This window comes from Palaemon carinicauda, chromosome 19 (assembly GCF_036898095.1).
Source record: "Palaemon carinicauda isolate YSFRI2023 chromosome 19, ASM3689809v2, whole genome shotgun sequence".
NCBI classification, from domain to species: domain Eukaryota; kingdom Metazoa; phylum Arthropoda; class Malacostraca; order Decapoda; family Palaemonidae; genus Palaemon; species Palaemon carinicauda.
In genome coordinates, this window is record NC_090743.1 from 48,529,607 (window position 1) to 48,552,106 (window position 22,500).

Below are 22,500 nucleotides of genomic sequence, written 5' to 3' on the forward strand. Positions count from 1 at the left end.
GCTCAGATAAAAGTCTCCCACCATTACCAATCCGTAGTGACCAGCGTGCTGATGATAATGGCCAAACCACAGACAAAAATATGACATGTATGATGCATTTGTCGTGCAGTGAGCTAGAAATTGCTGCATTTGTTACTGTATGTGTATATGTATATATATATATATATATATATATATATATATATATGTGTGTGTGTGTGTGTGTGTGTGTGTGTGTGTGTGCTTGTATGAATGCGATTAAAAATATGAGAGAGAGGGAGGATGGGAAAGTGATGCAACTCAAAATCCTTTTCCGTAACTTCCTCAGTGCACAGGAAATCCAGCGTACGTGACGCTTGGACGTCTTCGTAAACAAAGCTTTAATAACTTCTCTACTTAAAGACCCAAAGAATCTCTGAATTAATAGCTTTCTCTGGTCTTTAGATTTTCTAAATCTTATGGGAATTTTTTTTTTTTTTTTTTTTTTTTTTTTTTTTTTTTTTTTTTTTTTTTTTTTTGCTAAATATTAATCAAATAAATCTCGTTGATTAAAGGGACGTGTCTACTTTCATGAGTTAATGACGTTGTATTTTAAAATTTGTTTTTTACTTTTGGAGTGAATCTAAGTGCTAACTCTTTACTTCTCTACATAACTCTTTGCCTTGATTGACTAATTGAAAGTTTACAGGCATCCTGACATCTAGTCATTGACGCCGATAGCATTTATTATGTATGAAAAATGAAGAGAATTCAATTAAAGCCATAAAAGTTAAGATGTCATTATAATAGTTGAATAGTTTTCAGAAGACCTGCTTCTGAAATAAATCTAAAAGTGCCGCTCACAGAGTAGGACACATCATGTCCAAGAATCTTGGCAAGGAGGAACCTGCCATCCTCACCTCGAGCCTCAAACAGATATCTATTTCTTAAGTTATTATAATTAGGGCATTCGGTCAACAAATGCCTCACTGTTAAAGGTACTAAACAGTCCTTGCAATACGGTTGGTATTGGCCCTTCAGAAGAAACTCGTGTGTTCTCGGAGTTTGACCGATACGGAGACGACAAAGAGTCGTCTCCCATTTTCGGGGTATCATGTTATCTTTGCCTTGAAATTCGAACTTTCTCTATAGTTAATTAGTCTTTGTATTTTCCGTTATATTTTCTTAAATGTTTCACTTCTTGGTCTGAATCTATTTCTTATCTCTTTTTAACACTTTGCCTTGAAATTCGAAAGATCCGTCAGATTTTTTTCTTATTGAAATTTACATTTGTACTGATCATTCATAATAAGCTTGCATTTCAATTATGTACTTTAATTTCTCTTTCTTGGTCTAGCACCTTATTTCAATTTCTCTTACTTTGATCATCTTTAATTCATCCCGCTGCTATCGTATTATACTTTGCCTGAATTTTACTTATGAAGCACAAGCAAACTAAAATCATCAATACTCATTACACCTAAAATTAATTTACTGTATTACACTTCCACCACAGAAACACTTCATATTAATGAGCGTATATATTAATGGTTATATGACACTCGGGTATTTACTGCAATTAGCAATAAAATATGAATTATAAAAAGATAAAGTCTGAAGCAATATTATTTTACAATAATTGAAATCATATAAAATCCTCTATGGTTTCAGTCAGTCAATAGAAAGCTAAGATGTTAGAATGGGCCCCAGTCTTGGGCATATCAGGGTGCAAAGAATCTCCCGGTTTATAAATACTAAAGAAAAATTGAAACTGGTATTTGGAATGTTAGAAACATGACTAATATTGGAAAGTTACAGCGAGTGGATAATGGATTTCTGAAATATAGTTTGAATATTTTGGTCGTCAGTGAAACACGTTGTAAGGGGATTGGTAAGGAAATCTTATATCAAAGATATATATATATATATATATATATATATATAAATATATAAAATATATATACATATATATACATATGTATATATATATATATATATATGTATATATATATATATATATATATATATATATATATTTGTGTATATATATATAAATATATACATATGTATATATGTGTATATTTGTATATATATACATATATATACGTATATATATGTATATAAGTATATATGTGTATATACACGTGTGTATATATGTATATATATATATATATACATTTATATATATATACATATATGCATATATATACACATTATATATATATATATATATATATATATATATATATATATATATATATATATATATATATGGATGAATATCAACACAACATCGTGTTCAAATAGAAATAAATTTCTACCTCATACTTGGGATCGAACGCTGGCCCCTTCTAATGAAAAGCCAGGTCGAAACCAACCATGCCACGAGAGGCCAGTTAGGTTCCGACTTCTTATATGACCTCTCGTGGCATGGTTGGCTTCGACCTGGCCTTTCATTAGAAAGGTCCAGCGTTCGATCCCAAGTATGAGGTAGAAATTTCAAGTATGAGGTAGAAATTTATATAATATTATATATATATATATATATATATATATATATATATATATATATATATATATATATATATATATATATTCGGGAAGAACAAATGGAAAAGTAAGGGGTAGGAGTGATGATGACACAATGAGAAGAAAAGGCTTTAACTGAATGAAGAGTTGTAAAATGTAGATTGTTACTTAAAAAACCTAACTCAAAGCAGTGCAATATGAGAATTATAGTTTGCTATGCACCAAAAAAATGATTTCCCTGATTTTCATGAATACTATGAAGAACTGCAGCGTTATAGCTAAAATCCCAGAGAGAGAGAGAGATGGAAATTGTGATTGGTGACTCCAATGCTAGTGTTGGAAGGAAAAATCAAGGTATAGAGAATGTGATGGGTGTTGAGGGTCTTGGCGAAGTTGCAAATGAAAATGGAGCACATTTTATAAGTTTCTGTTAAGCAAACAGTCTTGTCATTGGAGGTACTCTTTTTCAACACAAGAACATCCAAAAATATACATGGACTTCACCATGTGGCAATTAAAAAATCAAATAGATTACACAGCCATGAATAAAGAAATGACGACTAAGAAATGTAAAGCTATAGAGGTGAAGATACTGGCAGTGATCACCAGCTCCACACTGAATTTAAAACCAAAAGCACGCAACAAAAATGTAAATAGAATACTTAGGTTTGATACAATCAATTTTCTTGAAGATGAACACAGAGAAACATTTGTAATAGAATGTAGAAATTGAATTGCAGTCATACAGACTTCATGAGATGATGAGCAGACAATTGATGAGGTATGGTTGATAGTGAGGTCAAAAGAAAAGCGAGGAATGACTGGAGAGAATATTTAGAAAGGAGAGCAGATGAGGTTGCCAAAGGTATGAATTCAACGAGTGGTCATGAGGTAGGAATCGCTCATAGAATTATCAATGGAATGTCTATGGGGGCAAAGAAGGAGAGGCATATACCCATCAAAAATTGAAATTAATCTATTATAAAAACAGAAAATGAAGAAAGGCAACTTTGGATGGAATATTTTAAGTTAGTGAGGTCATGAATAACAGATATGAAGGGATTAATTTGATTGATATACCTAAGGCTGATGAAGACCTTGATGTGCCAAAGAATGAGTTCAGTGTGTTTTTAAGTCGAAGCTATCTTTGAAAAACTCAAGAGACTGAAAGCCCCTGGTTATGATGGAATTACTGCTGAGATGATACTAGCTAAAAATGAAGTGATTTCCAAAATACTTAGAAGATTATTTTGTAGAATGTTGCAAGAACCAAAGCCTGATGGATGGGAATTAGGAGTGTTGGTGGCAATGGCTAAAAAAGGAGACCTAACTGATTGCAATAATTACAGAGGCATCACACTTATGTCAGGTGTCATGAAAATATATTGTATGCTTATTCTAAAGAGACTAGAAAAAGTCTGGTGAAAAGCTGAGTGAGGAACAAGCAGGATTTAGTAAAGGTAGAAGTTGTACTGACCAAATGTTTGTTTTCAAACATGTTGTACAGCAATGCTTTGAATATGAAAATCCCATTTTGATGGCATTTGTGGACTATGAAAAGGCCTCTAATAGTGTGCACCGGCAGATATTGTGGAGAGTGCTGCGTTATTATGGGATCCCTCTTAAATATGTAAATTTGATTTAGTTGGTTCATGGGAATAGCAAGTGCAAATCTTATGTTATTGGAGTCCTATCAAATGAATTTTCAGTGAACAGCGTGGTACTCCAAGGGAATGTGTTTTCACCTATGTTGTTTATCCCCCTCATATATTTTGTAATGCGTAAAACAGTTAATGATGGTGGAAAAGGATTGGACTAAATTGGTAATAGGAAATTAGCTGACCTAGAGTATGCTAATGACGCTGTCTTTATTAGCAAAACGCCAGAGGATTTCCAATGCTTGCTTACCAGAAAGCATAAAATATTACATGAAGTTGGGCTTAAGATGAATAGAAGACAGATGAAAACGAAATATGCAATGGAAGATGAAATATCATTGGAAGGAGAAAGGATTAATAAGGTAGAACCATTTAAATATTTGGGAACCATAATCTCTAATACAGGGCCTTTAAAATTGGAGTTTAATGAAAGATTGATAAAAGCAAATCAAACAATGGCAAGGGTGAGTAAAATTTAAAAATCTAATCACCTAAAATTATATATAAAAATCAGTGAGATCGGTGTTACTGTATGGACACGAGTCATGGTACGACAATGAAACAATCTCCAAAAGATTTAGTGGATCTGAGAACAAAGCCCTCAGCGGAATATTTGGCGTTAAATGGCAGGACAGGATTAAAAATGAAATTGTAAGAGAGATTACTCGAGTGCCATATGTGGATTAGATTATGGTGGGGGCAGATAGAGATAGGTTGGGCATGCTCTTCCTCTTTCCCAAGAGAGATAGTTCAGCAAACATTTAACTGGGCGCCGCAGGGTACTAAAAGAGTAGGAAGACCCAGGCCTGCATGGCTGAGGACTATGAAGCGTGAAGTGGGAGATGATGAATGGAGAAGCATTTAATTAAAAGACGACTGGGGAAATGTAATCCAGGTCCTTTGCGTCAATAGGCGTTGGAGGAGATGAGGATAATGATGAAAATTTTTAGGTACAGATATATGTACATTCTATGCAACATTAACCATTTTCCCCAAGCAACAAGATTTTATATATATATATATATATATATATACATATATATATACTGTATTTATATATATATATATATATATATATATACAGTATATATATATATATATATATATATATATATATATATATATATATATATACAGTATATATATATATATATATATATATATATATATATATATACAGTATATATATATATATATATATATATATATATATATATATATACAGTATATATATATATATATATATATATATATATATATATAATATATATATATATATATATATATATTATATATATACAGTATATATATATATATATATATATATATATATACAGTATATATATATATATATATATATATATATATATATATATATACAGTATATATATATATATATATATATATATATATATATATATATACAGTATATATATATATATATATATATATATATATATATATATATATACATATACTGTATATATAAGTTACAGGATGTAAAAGGCAGTGGCAGCGTTGCTGTTTTTCCTCGTCTGGGGGATATATATCCAAGGTAGTTAAATGAATATACCTTTTGTTAGTTGAGGAACCGCAATCAACTTATTTTATTTCACTGCATTCAAAACAAAATTTCATATGAAAACGTACCACTAATTCTCACCTGAATATACATCCTTAATCGCGTTGAAATTCATTAATGGATGAGTTTGTAAATCCAAAAGTATTTTTGGCACAAAATTCTCAGCTCATTAAATAACATTCATGTCGCTGACGTGAATATTGTGGACAATGGTACAACTCTATAATTTTGGGGATGATAAGATGATGATGATGGAAATAGTATTTTTGTTATGGTATTGATCATGGTGATGAGGGAGATGCAGATATGCTTAGCGGATGGGAAGATGTTGTCGGCAGTGGAAATGTTTTTGTTGATGTTATTTATGGAGAAGGAGGAGATGCAGATGTTATTGATGGTGTCACTGGTTGCTATCCTATCGTTATTAGTGGTTGTGGTAATGATGTTGTTATGTGTGGTGGTTGTGGTGTTGATGGCAACGCTTCAGTTGTCAGTGATGGTGGTAGTAATGCTTTCGTTCAGTGATAGGTGTGGTGAAAATTTTGTTGTAAGTGAATGGGAAGCAAAATGTTTATTGTTGCTGCTGTTGTTGTCATTGTTGGTTTGGATGATAATTTTGTTGTCAGTTAATGTAAAGAGAAACTTATCATTGTTGTTGTTGTGGTGGTGGCGGTGGTGGTGTAGGTACTTTCGTTGTCAGTGTTGGTGCTGGTGATTTCTTGTTGTTAATGAATGTGAAGCGGGGTGGGGTGGGGTGGGTGGGGTGCTGAAAATGTCCCTGAAGGAGGTAGAGGAGATACCAATATCATCATCGATCGAACCCCTTCGATACAGCTGTTGATGTCACCGACGCCTTTTCAACCAATATCAAACGCTTCTTTCTTTGATATTAAAACTGATGATCACAGACAAATCTTATCCCAAAACTGTCCCTCTTTTGTGATTTCACCGTCGGCCAGAAATAACATGAAAAGAATACGCTATTGACGAATGAGCTTTTTAAAGAATATTTTTATACTTGCATGTCATACTCGAGAGATGGAATTTTCGAATAGCCCGTTACGTTCATTTGATTAAAAAACGCTGTCAGCTGCGTTCAATAATATGAATCTAAAGTGAGTTGGTTTAAAGGTCTCTCATGAAAGGCAGAGGCAAGGATAGTGACAATGCACTAGTACGACAATGCCCAAGATACTGTCCATTCATACATATGATAAGGCTCCTCTCCAACCAAGTTAAGACCATGGAGCTGCTGATGAATATAGCAGGTAGACCGTAGGCTCCCACAAACCCCCATCCTTAGCTCACAAGAATGGTGAGGTTACAGATACTACATTAAAGCTATCGATTGTGTAGATCGTCAAACAGGGACGTTTTCAATAGGCTAACTCAACCTTATAATGGTGTATGGAATGAAATACAGGTACAATCGGTGCCGTTCATACGTAAAACACACGTTTAAACTCATAAACTAAAAAGAAAAAAAAATGCATAAAAAAGATCTTGCCGCAATTTGAAATAATGACAAACTAAGTAAACAAACTTGTTTCAATACTAATGGTAACGAGATGATTAAATATGGGGTTGTGATAGCTTCCTGGAAACTTCACTGCCTGGCAATATGCTTGACTGGAGTTTGAGACATGCTCAAGCTCGGTAATTTTTGTAATGCCTCTGAGCTGAGGATAGGGTGTTTGGGGGCACCTATAGTTCTACCCGCTGAGTCATCAGCAGTCATTGGCTGGCCCTCCCTGGTCCTAGTTTGGGTGTATAAGGTCTTGGGTGGTGATAATATGTCTATATAGTCAGTCTCTAGGGCATTCTCACTGTCCCTTGCCTCTGCTACCTTTAAACTTGGTTGAACGCTGTAATAATTAGATCTTATTTTGTTACGTTTACGATGGGCTAAAACAAAAGATAGTTTGACAAATAAGTTGGTCCCTGGGTGGCACTGCAGTCACATTTTTGCATTTATCATTAGGGCCAATTATTCGACGCTCCTAAAGATTGTTTCGTCTAACGTGGCAAAGAAATGAAAGTACAATTCATCTAAATGAGAGAGAGAGAGAGAGAGAGAGAGAGAGAGAGAGAGAGAGAGAGAGAGAGAGAGAGAGAGAGAGAGTGTGTGTGTGTGTGTGTGTTTTACAAGGGTTTTGGATGTCTCAAATTATTTTCAGTCCATTCGTGGATTTCATTTGCTCTTTGGTAGAGCAATTTAGTTTAAGCACTTAGAGTTCTTACGATCTTGTCTAACTTATGCTTGAACTTGCTGACCGTGTCACTGTTTACTACATCCGCTCGAAGTGTATTCCATGTATTTGCTATCTTATATATAAAGAAATTGCCACATTGAGTGGTGTTGTATCTTCTTCATTCCAGTTTGTATCCGTTACCTCTGGACTGATTTGTGCTAAGCTTGAATAGATTGTTGTAATCTACATTTGTTATTTCTTTGAGAATTTTGAATGCTTCTATTGACTGTTCCCTTAGTCATCGAGTTTGTAGATCAAATAAGTTCAAACGTTCCATCCTCCGTCTATATCCAAATTGCCTTAGTGTTGGAACTAGTTTGGTGGCCTTGACTTGTACTGCTTCCAGTCTATCTATATCCTTCTAAATACTTGGAGCCCAGAATTGGACTCCGTATTCTAGATGGGGTCTTACTAGTGATGTATACAGCTGTAGTAGTGTCTTTGTTTCTGTATTTGAATTGGCTCTTTATGTAGCCTATTAGTTTCTGTGCTTTCTTTTCAGCTTTTATGCTCTGTTTGGTGAACCTCAAATCCTTGCTGATAATAATACCGAGATCTTCTTCCTGGTCCACACATTCTATTCCAATACCCAGCAGTGAGTAATCTGATTCTGGGTTGCTATAACATATGTGCATACGTTTGCATTTCCCACAGTTGAAAAGCATTTTGCATTTTCTGGACCAATCTTCTAGCTTCATTTGATCCTCTCTCGAAGCTTCTACGTCTTCCGAGTTCACAGCATTTATGCCTAGTTTAGCATAGTCCAAAATTTGGCTATTTTACTAGTTAATCCTAAATTTATGTCGTTTATGTGAATAAGAAATAGTAAATCCTAAATCTATGTCGTTTATGTGAATAAGAAATAGTAAATCCTAAATCTATGTCGTTTATGTGAATAAGAAATAGTAAATCCTAAATCTATGTCGTTTATGTAAATCAGAAATAGTAAATCCTAAATCTATGTCGTTTATGTAAATCAGAAATAGTAAAGGACCAAGGGCGGATCCTTGATGTACTCCGCTTGTAACAGCTGCCCACTCTGAAGTTTCTCCATTAACTACAACTCTGTTTTCTGTTTGTTAGACAATCTTCGATCCATTTAGCTGGCTCGTCAATGATGCCTAGCGCTCTAATTTTTACCATAAATTTTTTATGAGGAACTTTGTCAAGAGCCTTTTGAAAGTCTAGTCATATAATATCTATTGCCCTACTTTTGTCATAAATGCTAAACATGTGGAAAATTCCAACATATTTGTCACACATGATCTCTTTTGTCTAAAATCCTGTTGGCTGTCTATTGGAAGATTGTTTTTCTCTGTGTACTAATATTGAATCTATTATAACTGATTCAAACATTTTGTAATGCACTGAAGTTAGGCACACAGGTCTGCAGTTGCCATGTTCTTCTTTTGGTTCCTCTTGTAAATTGGTGGAATATTGCCTAGTTTCCATCTTTGTGGTGTCCATCTTTCGTTGGCTGTCTTTCGGAACATTTTGTAAAAGTGTGGCGTGGATAAGAGCTGAAGAAAAAACGAAGAATAAAATAAAGATAATAAAGAGAGAGAGAGAGAGAGAGAGAGAGAGAGAGAGAGAGAGAGAGAGAGAGAGAGAGAGAGAGAGAGCGCGCAATGAAATGGACGGAAGTGATTACTCGTAGTCTTTAATTATAAACACGCGGTAAATACACCACTACTGAGGCAAAGTACCCAGACGGAAACCATTATACTCCATGTGTTGACTACATGGACTTTCGTCATAACACTTATGATTAGTCTTGCCAGAAGGGAAAATTAATATATAAAACAAAAACATCAAAAGAGCACAACTCAATAATGCCAGAGGAGAGAAATTTAAAATCATATGTCGAAATATTTTTTAGATAATCTATTTATGTCTATGGGCTTATCAACCAATACACCTGCGTACCTAACTCCTGCTATCGCTCTACGGCTGATGTTCTTAAGGATGGGTGCTCTACGAGGGGGGGGGGGACAGGAAATTCAATTGGGGTATGTGGCTCCCACTATCACTCAATGAAAATGGTTATTAAAGTGGGTGGGTCACACAATCCAATGGAGTGTGTGAACAGTTGGAGGAAAAGAGATTGGCCCAGGGTTGAGGTTCTCAAGAGTGTAGTTTTATTTCTGTTAATATGTTGATTTATGCAGTACACATTCAAGCTTTGCTTTGATGTACATGTATTTTTGGGGTTTTTACTTATTTTTTATTATACTTCGAATACTTGAGTAGAATATACATAAACATAATTGCTGATGTTTCTTGCAAGCAACGATTGTGGCGGGTATCATTGCAATGATGGAGGAATAAACTATTGTTTTTAACAACATTTTCAGGAAAATACAAATTGTTTTATAAAGTTATTACTACCTCCAAAGAGTAAGTAAGATTTATTGAAACTAGAGGCATACAAATCATATAAAACTATAAAAACTTCTCTAACTCATTCATAAACTAAGAGAGGCCATATCTAAAAGTTTTTAGCAATAAAAATGTACTGCAATACTCGAAAAAATAATGCCTAAGTAATGATAGAAGAATTGCTCATTACTGTTCAATAAAAATCTAAGGGGTAGAAGAGTGGTAACGTGTTTGCCTTGCACTCTCATGGCAACATATCGATCCCGACCTGGAACCATTACTGTTTCGTTAGGCTCGACACACTGACGTCCAGGTGAGCGTCTATTCATATGATACTAAAAATGACTCAAGACATACATCACCTAGAATCTTGGATGATGCTAAGATATCACATCAGATTCTTAACATCGACCAAGGTTCTAAAGAATAGTTTCATAAATATATGGTAAATAAAAATAAATAAATAAGCTAAGATGAATTTTATTTTGCCAAATATGTTATCAGTCCTGTCTTTAAAGCCCTTTGAGTTAAGTCACACATGATTTAATCTATATAAAAACCTTCATTTATAAATTTACCTTCCTGATATTCAATATTCATCTCGGCCCAAGAAGAGTTTCTATAAATGCGTTATTTTCTATCCCGTGATAAGATATTCACCCATCACTGCCTATGCCACATTTTATTTATATCTCCCTCCCCTTTCCAAATATCCATCTGTCTATCAATCTGACTGTACCTATCATTCTCAAGCAAATGTCACTTGGGTTTCCGTAAATGCATAAAAAAGTGATTTCAGAAAGGTGTGTTTTGTAACCAAACTCTGACATTTCGCCTTTTATTTCAAGCAATGACGTCAAGATGTCCTTTGTTTCCAAACAGTTCCTGGCATCCTTTGTTACAAAAACATGCCTCAGAGAGAGAGAGAGAGAGAGAGAGAGAGAGAGAGAGAGAGAGAGAGAGAGAGAGAGAGAGAGAGAGAGAGAGAGAGAGAGAGTGAGTTTACTTCACATACCACAAGTGATTTTGTATTGGTCATCTAGATTCCACTTGGTGTGGACCAATTAGCACTTTCGTTCTTACTTATACTGACCATTTCTGTTTAGGGTCGTTTCTCCTAATCCCGTTAAAATACTGTATAACAACAGAATATCTTCTGGAGATGCGGGGCATCGATCCGCGTACCTCTCAGTAAGGTTCGTACTTCTTAAAATAGCCTCCATTTGAATCGGGGGTTTTCGAGAGGATCAAATTATAAAATATTTATTTATTACATAAATCTAAATAATTTATGTATTGTATAAATATTTTATGCAATCTTCTCGATAACTTTACTTATAATAAATCTAGTTTCATGTCAAACTTGCTCCCTGATTTTTTTTTTTCTTTTCAACGAGGACCCCAATGTTTTTAATCTTAAGTTGTGGAGTATATATTTATAATGAACACCAATATTCAACAGCTGGTAACTTTGCAATCCCCACCGATGGTTTTCGATGCAGAGAGAGAGAGAGAGAGAGAGAGAGAGAGAGAGAGAGAGAGAGAGAGAGAGAGAGAGAGAGAGAGAATAACTACTGGTTAATTTGACTACAAAAAAAAAAAAAAAAACCAAGAATGGACATAAGAGAATTCTTAAGTATTACTTTCGGGTGGTTCCAGGAATAGCTTCTGAACGCTCCTACATTTTCTGCCATACGATTGTCTATAGTTATAATTATTATTATTATTATTATTATTATTATTATTATTACAAGCTAAGCTACAACTCTAGTTGGAAAGGCAGGATGCTAAAAGCCCAGGGGCTCCAACAAGGAAAAATAGCCCAGTGAGGAAAAGAAACGAGGAAATAAATAAACTACTAGAGAAGTACTGAACAATCAAAATAAAATATTTTAAGAACTGCACCAACATTAAATTAGATATTTCATATATAAACTAAAAAAATACTTAAAAAACAAGAGGAAGAGAAACAAGATAAAACTGTGTCCGAGTGTACCCTCACGCAAGAGAACTCTACCTCAATAGATTGGAAGACCATGGTACAGAGGCTAGGGCACTATCTAAGAATAGAGAACAGTGGTGTGATTTTGGAGTGTCCTTCTATTAGAAGAGCTGCTTACCATAGCTAAAGAGTCTATTCCACCCTTACCAGCACAGTAGGTAACCCCTTGAGCAAAGATGAATTATTTGGCAATCTTAGTGTTGTCACGTGTATGAGGACAGAGGAGAATATGTAAAGAACATGCCAGACTATTCAGTGGATGTGCAGGCAACGAAAAATTAGCCGTAACCGGAGAGAGGGATCCAATATAGTACTGTCTGGCCAGTCAAAGGATCCACTGTCTTGGGCCTCAACTGTCACTCATCAGCAACCTATAAATTTTTAAACAATTATCACCCTATGCACGGCACCTGATTTGGAATCCTTGAAAAAAGAAAATTTCATAACAATCATCCAGGTCTTTAATCTGATCTTGAGAGGCCATTTCTATACCAGAACCAACTGGATCCTTTCAAAAAAATTGGAAATCCATCATACGAGGAACTAATTCCGGGTACTATCCTCTCCATTCAACACATAATTCAAATTACTTTGATTCTTTATATGAGAGACAATAAAAAGAAACTAATGTAGAGACAATAGTTGGAAGTTTGGGCTAAGTAAATAATCTATTCTTCAATTCACTTTAACCGAGACAGAAGTAGGGAAAACGGGGAGATGCTAAGTGGACTTAACTGATATTTATTCATTAAATAATCTTAAAGGTTAAAGAACTTTACTGTTATTACACAAAGAAATCTCATATAAGCCTCATACTAATAACAATGGTTCACGACGCGTGTGAGATCTCTGATGTGTGCGTATGTATGTGTGCATACAATATTTCCAATTTGCTCCAGAGTAACAGGCCAATCTCAACCAGCCCTTCTCCCAGATCCCAATAAAAAAATAAAAAAATCCGAATTCTCCCTCCGTGCCACAGCAAGTTGGCACGACCTCAACTTGTGTGTCCTGGAACCGCTGCAATGCAAATGAAGCTGTCACGGTTGCAGTCGCTTTTGCACCATAATGCCCTGCTGTCACAGCCACTAGACAAAAGCCCGCCGCTGAGCAGGAACACACACTCGCACCACACACACACACATTCACGAGCTTACACACACACACACACACACACACTTTCACGAGCTTACACACACACACACACACACACATTTATGAGCTTACTCCTCTTACCAAGAAAAAGCTATAGTCCATATAATATTAAAAATATTTTGCTGTTATGGGAGTTTGAGGGCAAACTATTAATTGTTCGATAAATAGATACACTGAAGGATGGACAGACATATCGATATATATCTTTAGATACTCTGAAGATGATGATAAGTACAAAATCTAAGATAAAAAAAAAAGAATTCTTAACAGATTAGTAAATGTATATTAATAAATGGTATTGATGTCAACAATAAGTAAATAACAAATACATGATTGAGAGAGAGAGAGAGAGAGAGAGAGAGAGAGAGAGAGAGAGAGAGAGAGAGAGAGAGAGAGAGAGAGAGAGAGAGAGAGAGAGAGAGTTCCCTTAGTAACTAGAGGGGGATATTCTTACCAAAATTACTATCATTATTCCAGTTGTTCCAGACCGTCGCGACGACTGAAATGTGGAAAATATCCCTGATATACAAGAAGAAAAAGCGTATATAAGGATAAAACCTTTCTCTGAATAACCGTAACTTGATCTTTATCTACATAAGAGATCTCTAAGGGACATGTCGTCTGTTTCCGCTGTCGTCATTTCAGCAAAATATGAATCCTTATCATTATTATTATTATTATTGAAGACAAACAAGATTTCATATGATGAAAAGCTAAAAGGATAAGAGGAAATAAAGCGACTTGCAAATGAAAAATAAATGGCCACTGGCAGGACATATAATGAGAACAACAGAATAGAAGGACATTAAGAATAACATAATGAGTCGCTAGATATTCCAAATATACCAGGGGTAGGAAGAGAAGACAATAGATTGACGAACTAGGAAACTTTGCGTGTATAAACTAGCATAGAAAGACCATATATAGAAGCGAGGGGAAGGACATGTCTGAGGCCTTTGTTCTGTAGTGGATTAGGTACGGCTGATAATGATATATATATATATAATATATATATATATATATATATATATATATATATATATATATATACATTATATATATATATATATATATATATATATATATATATATATATATCCTTTCGAAGGTCCAATCAGTCAAAATCCATAGAGCTGTCCATAATTGCAAGATAACCGAGTCAATCTAGGCCAAAAGCCATTTGGAATATATATATATATATATATATATATATATATATATATATATATATATATATATATATATATATATATACATATATGTTAGAGAGAGAGAGAGAGAGAGAGAGAGAGAGAGAGAGAGAGAGAGAGAGAGAGAGAGAGAGAGATTTGGCTTCAACAACAGGCGAAAGGTTTATCGTGCCAGTCTATTTCAAAGGGATTTCTGGCCTCATCCGGATAACAGTGGCTGAATTCCGTTGCAATTTTTCATCTGCAACTGCAACACAGGAAGAATATTTTTATTTACATATAGATATAGCAGGTGAGAAAGAGAAAAAAAATATTATATTCGTTGTCTCAAGAGGATATTCAGCACAAATTTTATCGGAATTTACAGTTAGCCCATATTTTAAAAGATAATTTGTTATATTTACTGGTTATCATATACAGTATGTGTATCTATTATTACCTCATGTTTATGTCATTTTTCTATTTATCATAAATCGCTTTTAACAAAAATGTAAATATACTATGTTGAAAGCTAATAACGTAAAAGTCCTTTTATCCAATTAAAAATAAAATAATAATAAAATCAGCTACCATTGGGATATTAATAATCTCATCCACATTTTCGTTGTTGAAGGTCCTCTAAACAATTACACAGAGCTCTCTAGAATTTGCTCAGCTCTCCATAAATCCCAGTATTTAATTAGACAACGATATACGTGGAATTAATCCCCTATTTCAAGGCTAATGATATATCTAACTAAGTTAGAACAATAACAAGTAATATATAACCCCTATCCAAATTCTCACTACTTCTTCTTTCAACCTTATTAATCCCACAGTATTACAGGGTCGGCCGCTTCTTGCTAACATCATGCAAAGTTGAGTATTTTCTATGCAGAAAAATCACAGTCTAATATAAGACCTTGTGCCAATCTAGAGAACTTTATTTGTAGGGAAATGTTAATCTTATATCTTAGTTAAAACTTATAGCTAAAGTTAAAAGTTACGTAAAGAGACAAGAAGACCAGATGATGCAATACTAACTATGGAAGATAAAATGACGAAGAGTTAAATAACGTACAATTCAACAAAATTGACTTTAACGACCTAAGAAGATTCATCATTATCATCTCCTAGTACACCTATTGACGCAAAGGCCCTTGGTTAGATTTCGCCAGTCGCCTCTATCTTGAGCTTTTAATTCAATACTTCTCCATTCATCAGCATCTACTTCGCGCTTCAAAGTCCTCAGCCATGAAGGCCTGGGTCTTCCAACTCTTCTAGTGCCTTGTGGAGCCCAGCTGAACGTTTGGTGAACTAATCTCTCTTGGGGAGTGCGAAGAGTATGACCAAACCATCTCCATCTACCCCTCGTCATGATCTCATCCACATTTGGCACACGAGTGATCTCTTATAGTTTCACTTCTAATCCTGTCCTGCCATTTAACTCCCAATATTCTTCTGAAAGCTTTATCCTCAAATCTACTAAATCTATTGGAAATTGTTTCATTGTCATACCATGACTCATGTCCACAGAGTAACAACGATCTCACCTAACTGATATATAGTCTGATTTTTATATGTAATTTCAGGCGATTTGATTTCCAAATTTTACTTAACCTAGCCATTGGGCGGTATTCATAAAGAAAAGGATATGCTTATACTTGCAAAATATGAAGGAAATCCTTCTACTTGTATTCATAAACATTTCAAGCAAAAGCTTCTACTTTTAGAGCAAAAGCATATCCTTATAATCACATAAAAGTTAATGGTTATACATAAAGAAGACCCTTTACTTCATATAAAGAGCATATACTTCGAAAAAAAACTGAGTCTGGTCAGTAGCAGACTGCAGTTCGAAGAGAAAGGTTGTTCTGTCCGATTCTCAGCACGATGGCAGATGTTGTGGATTTGAGGCATGTTAAACAATACATGCCCCGTTTACCCACACTTGATCGTGATTTCAAGATTTTATTCCGTTTTGAAGAACAAAATGTACAGCGGCTTGCGGACAGATATCTTGTCCACACTTGGAATCTCGATGAAATATTAAGGTTAAGCAATAACTTAGCGATATGCATTTTACATTTGCTTTTGCATGTAAAAACAGTTGGGAGAATACGAAGGCTGCTGTATTTAAGGATGTATGTATGTACAAACAGTATGTATGTATGTATATCTATATATATATATATATATATAGTGTGTGCGCGTACAGTACATGCAAATATACTGTATTCATATAATATATAAATATAGTTTATATATATATATATATATATATATATATATATATATATATATATATTATATGTATATATATACATATATATATATATGTATATGTATGTATATATTATATATATGTATATGTATATATATGTGTCTGTGTATATATATGTATATATACATCGTATAAATATACATATATACACAGAATATTCATATACTGCAAAAGTTTATATACATGCATGTATATACACATATATAAACTATATATGTATATATATATATATATATATATATATATATATGTATATATATATATATATATATATATATATATATATATATATATATATATATATATATATATATCGATTCGTACCAGAAATAGATTGTTCTAAATCCCAAACCTGAAATAATTTAGCTGAAATCAACTATTTCAATTCAGTTTGCTTTAAACCTCAATTACCCTTCGCCCTGGTATCTTAAAGTTTCCTTCAAACTGCAAAGTTGAGCGTTTAGAGTCTTCAAAACTTTTCAACTCAAATCCATAAATCAAATCACGTAGTTTATTATTATTATTATTATTATTATTATTATTATTATTATTATTATTATTATTATTATTTCATTATCATTATTATTATTATTGTTGTTGTTGTTATATAATAAGAATGGAATTTTTCGCGAGTCCTAAAAAAATTCGGAAGAAAATCTTCTTGGATTTCCAAATGGCTTCAGAAGAAATAGCCATAGACTTAGCATGGAATTCTGAATGCCTCCAGAACAGAATCTCAGAACGGTACCGGAAGAAAACTTTCCCGGATTTCCAAATGGCTACAGAAGAAATAACCATTGACTTAGCATGGAATTCTGAATGCTTCCGAATGGAATCTCAGAACGCTTTCGGAAGAAAACTTTCCCGAATTTCCAAAAGTCTTCAAAAGACATAGCCGTATACTTAACATGGATTTCTGAATGACTCCAGAACTGAAATTTCCAGCAGTAGTCCTGAACAACTACTCCCCGAGCTTCAAATGACTTCTGAAGACCTGATCTTCATTTTTTCAAACGTAGCCTGCAACACCTCACATGATCTGTATGTAGCTGGCGAAATCTAACCAAGGAATTGCGCATCAATAGGAGTAAGAGGAAATGAGTTGATGACAGGGAGAAGGATTTCACTTAACTCACAGAGATCGCGTTCTGGCGGAATAGGAAGCTGCCGGTAAGAATTATGTGTTACGTCTTCGGAACACCATCAACTACAGATGGTTTTGGTTGCTGCCGAAGTTGCCGATCGTTCGTTTTATATCGCCCGACCTATAAAAAGACACGGGATCTTCCGTTGGCAGCTGAGCTTTGAAGATCATAATGTATGCGCCTTGAAGGATCCTTTGCTTGGGCTTTTGCGACGATGTCTTATTAAAGGAGACTCTTGGAAAAAGTACGAGGCTTTGTATCGGTGCAAAAACGGATTGCGGGGAATGAGGATGGAGGCAGAATGGTTCAACTGAACGGTGAGTGACGTGTAGTTCTTCAACAGGATTGTCCCAAAATTTGCCATTGAAGTAAGGACATATCCAGACGACATTGGTAAATATATCCTGTTGCTCGTCATTTACTTTGGCATGATAGTGTATGCGGAGAAATCGATAGTATTCATCTCTTTACTCATTGCCCAGATAGGTAAAGAATAAATGCCTTCAATTTCCCTGAGGAATCTGACGAAGTGAGGACTCGCGGCACTGAAATCTCTTTTGAAATCTAGAAGGACACTGACGAACTAAGGAAAAGAGACAATGAAATTTCGAAAGAAACAGATAATCTAATGAAAGAAGATCTGGAAAACTAGAAGACAGGAGAGAACAGCGAAGAGGAGCCTCTAATGCCAGAGGTAAGACACCTAAAAATAGAGAGCCTCTAATGCTAGAAGTAAGGCACCTCAAAATATAGATCGAAGACCCACTAATGCTAAAAGTATGAAACCTAGAAATATGTCAAAGAACTTCTAATGCTAGAAGTGTGGGAGCTAAAGAGAGACGTCAAAGAACTTCTAATGTTAGGTGTGTGGGAGCTATAAAGAGAGGTCAAAGAACTTCTAATGCTTGAGGTAAGGGAGCTGAAAAGAGGTCAAAGAACTTCTAATGCTAGAGGTGTGGGAGCTAAAAAGAGGCCAAAGGACTTCTAATGCTAGTGGTGTGGGAGCTCAAAAGAGGTCAAAGAACTTCTAATGCTAGCGGTGTGGGAGCTAAAAAGAAGTCAAAAAACTTCTAATGCTAGAGGTGAGGGAGCTAAAAAGAGGTCAAAGAACTTCTAATGCTAGAGGTGTGGGAGCTAAAAAGAGGTCAAAGAACTTCTAATGCAAAAGGTGTGGGAGATAAAAAGGTCAAAGAACTTCTAATGCAAAAGGTGTGGGAGCTAAAAAGAGGTCAAAGAACTTCTAATGCTAGAGGTGTGGGAGCTAAGAGGAGGACAAAGAACCTCCAATGTTAGAGGTGTGGGTGCTAAAAAGAGGTCAAAGAACTTCTAATGCAAGGGGTGTGGGAGCTAAAAACAGGTCAAAGAACTTCTAATGCAAGGGGTGTGGGAGCTAAAAAGAGGTCAAAGAACTTCTAATGCAAGGGGTGTGGGAGCTAAAAAGAGGTCAAAGAACTTCTAATGCAAGGGGTGGGGAAGCTAAAAAGAGGTCAAAGAACTTCTAATGCAACGGGGTGGGGGAGCTAGAAAAGGGGGTCAAAGAACTTCTAATGCAAGGGGTGTGGGAGCTAAAATGAGGTCAAAGAACTTCTAACGCAAGGGGTGTGGGAGCTAAAAAGAGATCAAAGAACTTCTAATGCAAGAGGTGTGGGAGCTAAAAAAAAAAAAGGTCAATTAACTTCTAATGCAAGGGGTGGAGGAGCTAAAAAGAGGTCAAAGAACTTCTAAAGCAAGGGGTGGGGGAAGCTAAAAAGAGGTCAAAGAACTTCTAATGCAAGGGATGTGGGAGCTAAAAAGAGGTCAAAGAACTTCTAATGCAAGGGGTGGGGAAGCTAAAAAGAGGTCAAAGAACTTCTAATGCAAGGAGTGTGGGAGCTAAAAAAAGGTCAAAGAACTTCTAATGCAAGGGGTGTGGGAGCTAAAAAGGTCAAAGAACTTCTAATGCAAGGGGTGTGGGAGCTAAAAAGAGGTCAACGAACTTCTAATGCAAGGGGTGTGGGAGCTAAAAAGAGGTCAAAGAACTTCTAATGCAAGGGGTGGGGAAGCTAAAAAGAGGTCAAAGAACTTCTAATGCAAGAGGTGTGGGAGCTAAAAAGAGGTCAAAGAACTTCTAATGCAAGGGGTGTGGGAGCCAAAAAGAGGTCAAAGATCTTCTAATGCAAGGGGTGGGGAAGCTAAAAAGAGGTCAAAGATCTTCTAATGCAAGGGGTGGGGAAGCTAAAAAGAGGTCACAGAACTTCTAATGCAAGGGGTGGGGAAGCTAAAAAGAGGTCAAATAACTTCTAATGCAAGGGGTGGGGGAGCTAAAAAGAGGTCAAAGAACTTCTAAAGCAAGGGGTGTGGGAGCTAAAAAGAGGTCAAAGAACTTCTAATGCAAGGGGTGGGGAAGCTAAAAAGAGGTCAAATAACTTCTAATGCAAGGGGTGGGGAAGCTAAAAAGAGGTCAAAGAACTTCTAATGCAAGGGGTGTGGGAGCTAAAAACAGGTCAAAGAACTTCTAATGTAAGGGGTGGGGGAGCTAAAAAGAGGTCAAAGAACTTCTAATGCAAGGGGTGGGGGAGCTAAAAAAAAGGTCAAAGAACTTCTAATGCAAGGGGTATGGGAGCTAAAAAGAGGTCAAAGAACTTCTAATGCAAGGGGTGTGGGAGCTAAAAAGAGGTAAAAGAACTTCTAATGCAAGGGGTGGGGGATCTAAAAAGAGGTCAAAGAACTTCTAATGCAAAAGGTGTGGGAGCTAAAAAGAGGTCAAAGAACTTCTAATGCAAGGGGTGTGGGAGCTAAAAAGAGGTCAAAGAACTTTTAATGCAAGGGGTGTGGGAGCTAAAAAGAGGTCAAAGAACTTCTAATGCAAGGGGTGTGGGAGCTAAAAAGAGGTCAAAGAACTTCTAATGCAAAAGGTGTGGGAGCTAAAAAGAAGTCAAAAGAACTTCTAATGCAAGGGGTGGGGGAGCTAAAAAGAGGTCAAAGAACTTCTAATGCAAGGGGTGGGGAAGCTAAAAAGAGGTCAAAGAACTTCTAATGCAAGGGGTGTGGGAGCTAAAAAGAGGTCAAAGAACTTCTAATGCAAGGAGTGTGGGAGCTAAAAAGAGGTCAAAGAACTTCTAATGCAAGGGGTGTGGGAGCTAAAAAGAGGTCAAAGAACTTTTAATGCAAGGGGTATGGGAGCTAAAAAGAGGTCAACGAACTTCTAATGCAAGGGGTGTGGGAGCTAAAAAGAGGTCAAAGAACTTCTAATGCAAGGGGTGGGGGAGCTAAAAAGAGGTCAAAGAACTTCTAATGCAAGGGGTGTGGGAGCTAAAAAGAGGTCAAAGAACTTCTAATGCAAGGGGTCGGGAAGCTAAAAAGAGGTCAAAGAACTTCTAATGCAAGGGGTGTGGGAGCCAAAAAGAGGTCAAAGAACTTCTAATGCAAGGGGTGGGGGAGCTAAAAAGAGGTAAAAGAACTTCTAATGCAAGGGGTGTGGGTGCTAAAAAGAGGTCAAAGAACTTCTAATGCAAGGGGTGTGAGAGCTAAAAAGAGATCAAAGAACTTCTAATGCAAGGGGTGTGAGAGCTAAAAAGAGGTCAAAGAACTTCTAATGCAAGGGGTGTGGGAGCTAAAAAGAGGTCAAAGAACTTCTAATGCAAGGGGTGGGGGAGCTAAAAAGAGGTCAAAGAACTTCTAATGCAAGGGGTGGGGAATAGATGTTGCCAGCGAGGCTTTGGGGAAGGCGCGGAGGCGTCTGTGTTCTTTCTGATGCGTAAACTTAATTAAATACAAGTAAAAACAGGTATTAAATACGTATCATAAATACTAAACTCTTTCTTATCTTGACAGCACAAATGAAATCTTACAAGTTCCAACATGTAACTAAGCGCTCCTGAAACACAAGTCAACCTTTTACTTCTGCTTGGAGGATATCCTTGCAAGTAAAAGGTAGAAGTACCAGGTAATTCTCTGAAGCAAAAGGTAGAAGTATAAGCAAATCTTTCTTTCCATATTCGTAATCATCTTCCATTGGATACTCCATTCTCACCATCTCTGTCTTCTATTTATCTTCAGACCAACCTCGTGTGATATTTCATGCATTCTGGTAAGCAAGCATTGCAAATCCTGTGGTGTTCTGCTAACAAGGACAGCATCATCAGCATACTTTTGGTCTGCTAAATTCCTACACCAATCACGTCCAATCCTTCTCCACCATCTCTTGACTGTTCTACTCATTACAAAATCCATGAGGAGGAGGATAAACAACATAGGTGACAACACATTTCCTTGGAGTACTCCACTGTTCACTGCATAATTCATTTGATAAGACTCCATCAACATTAAGTTTGCATTTGCTATGCTCATGAAGACTTAATCAAATTTACATATTTAAGAGGAATTCCATAATAATGCAGGACACTCC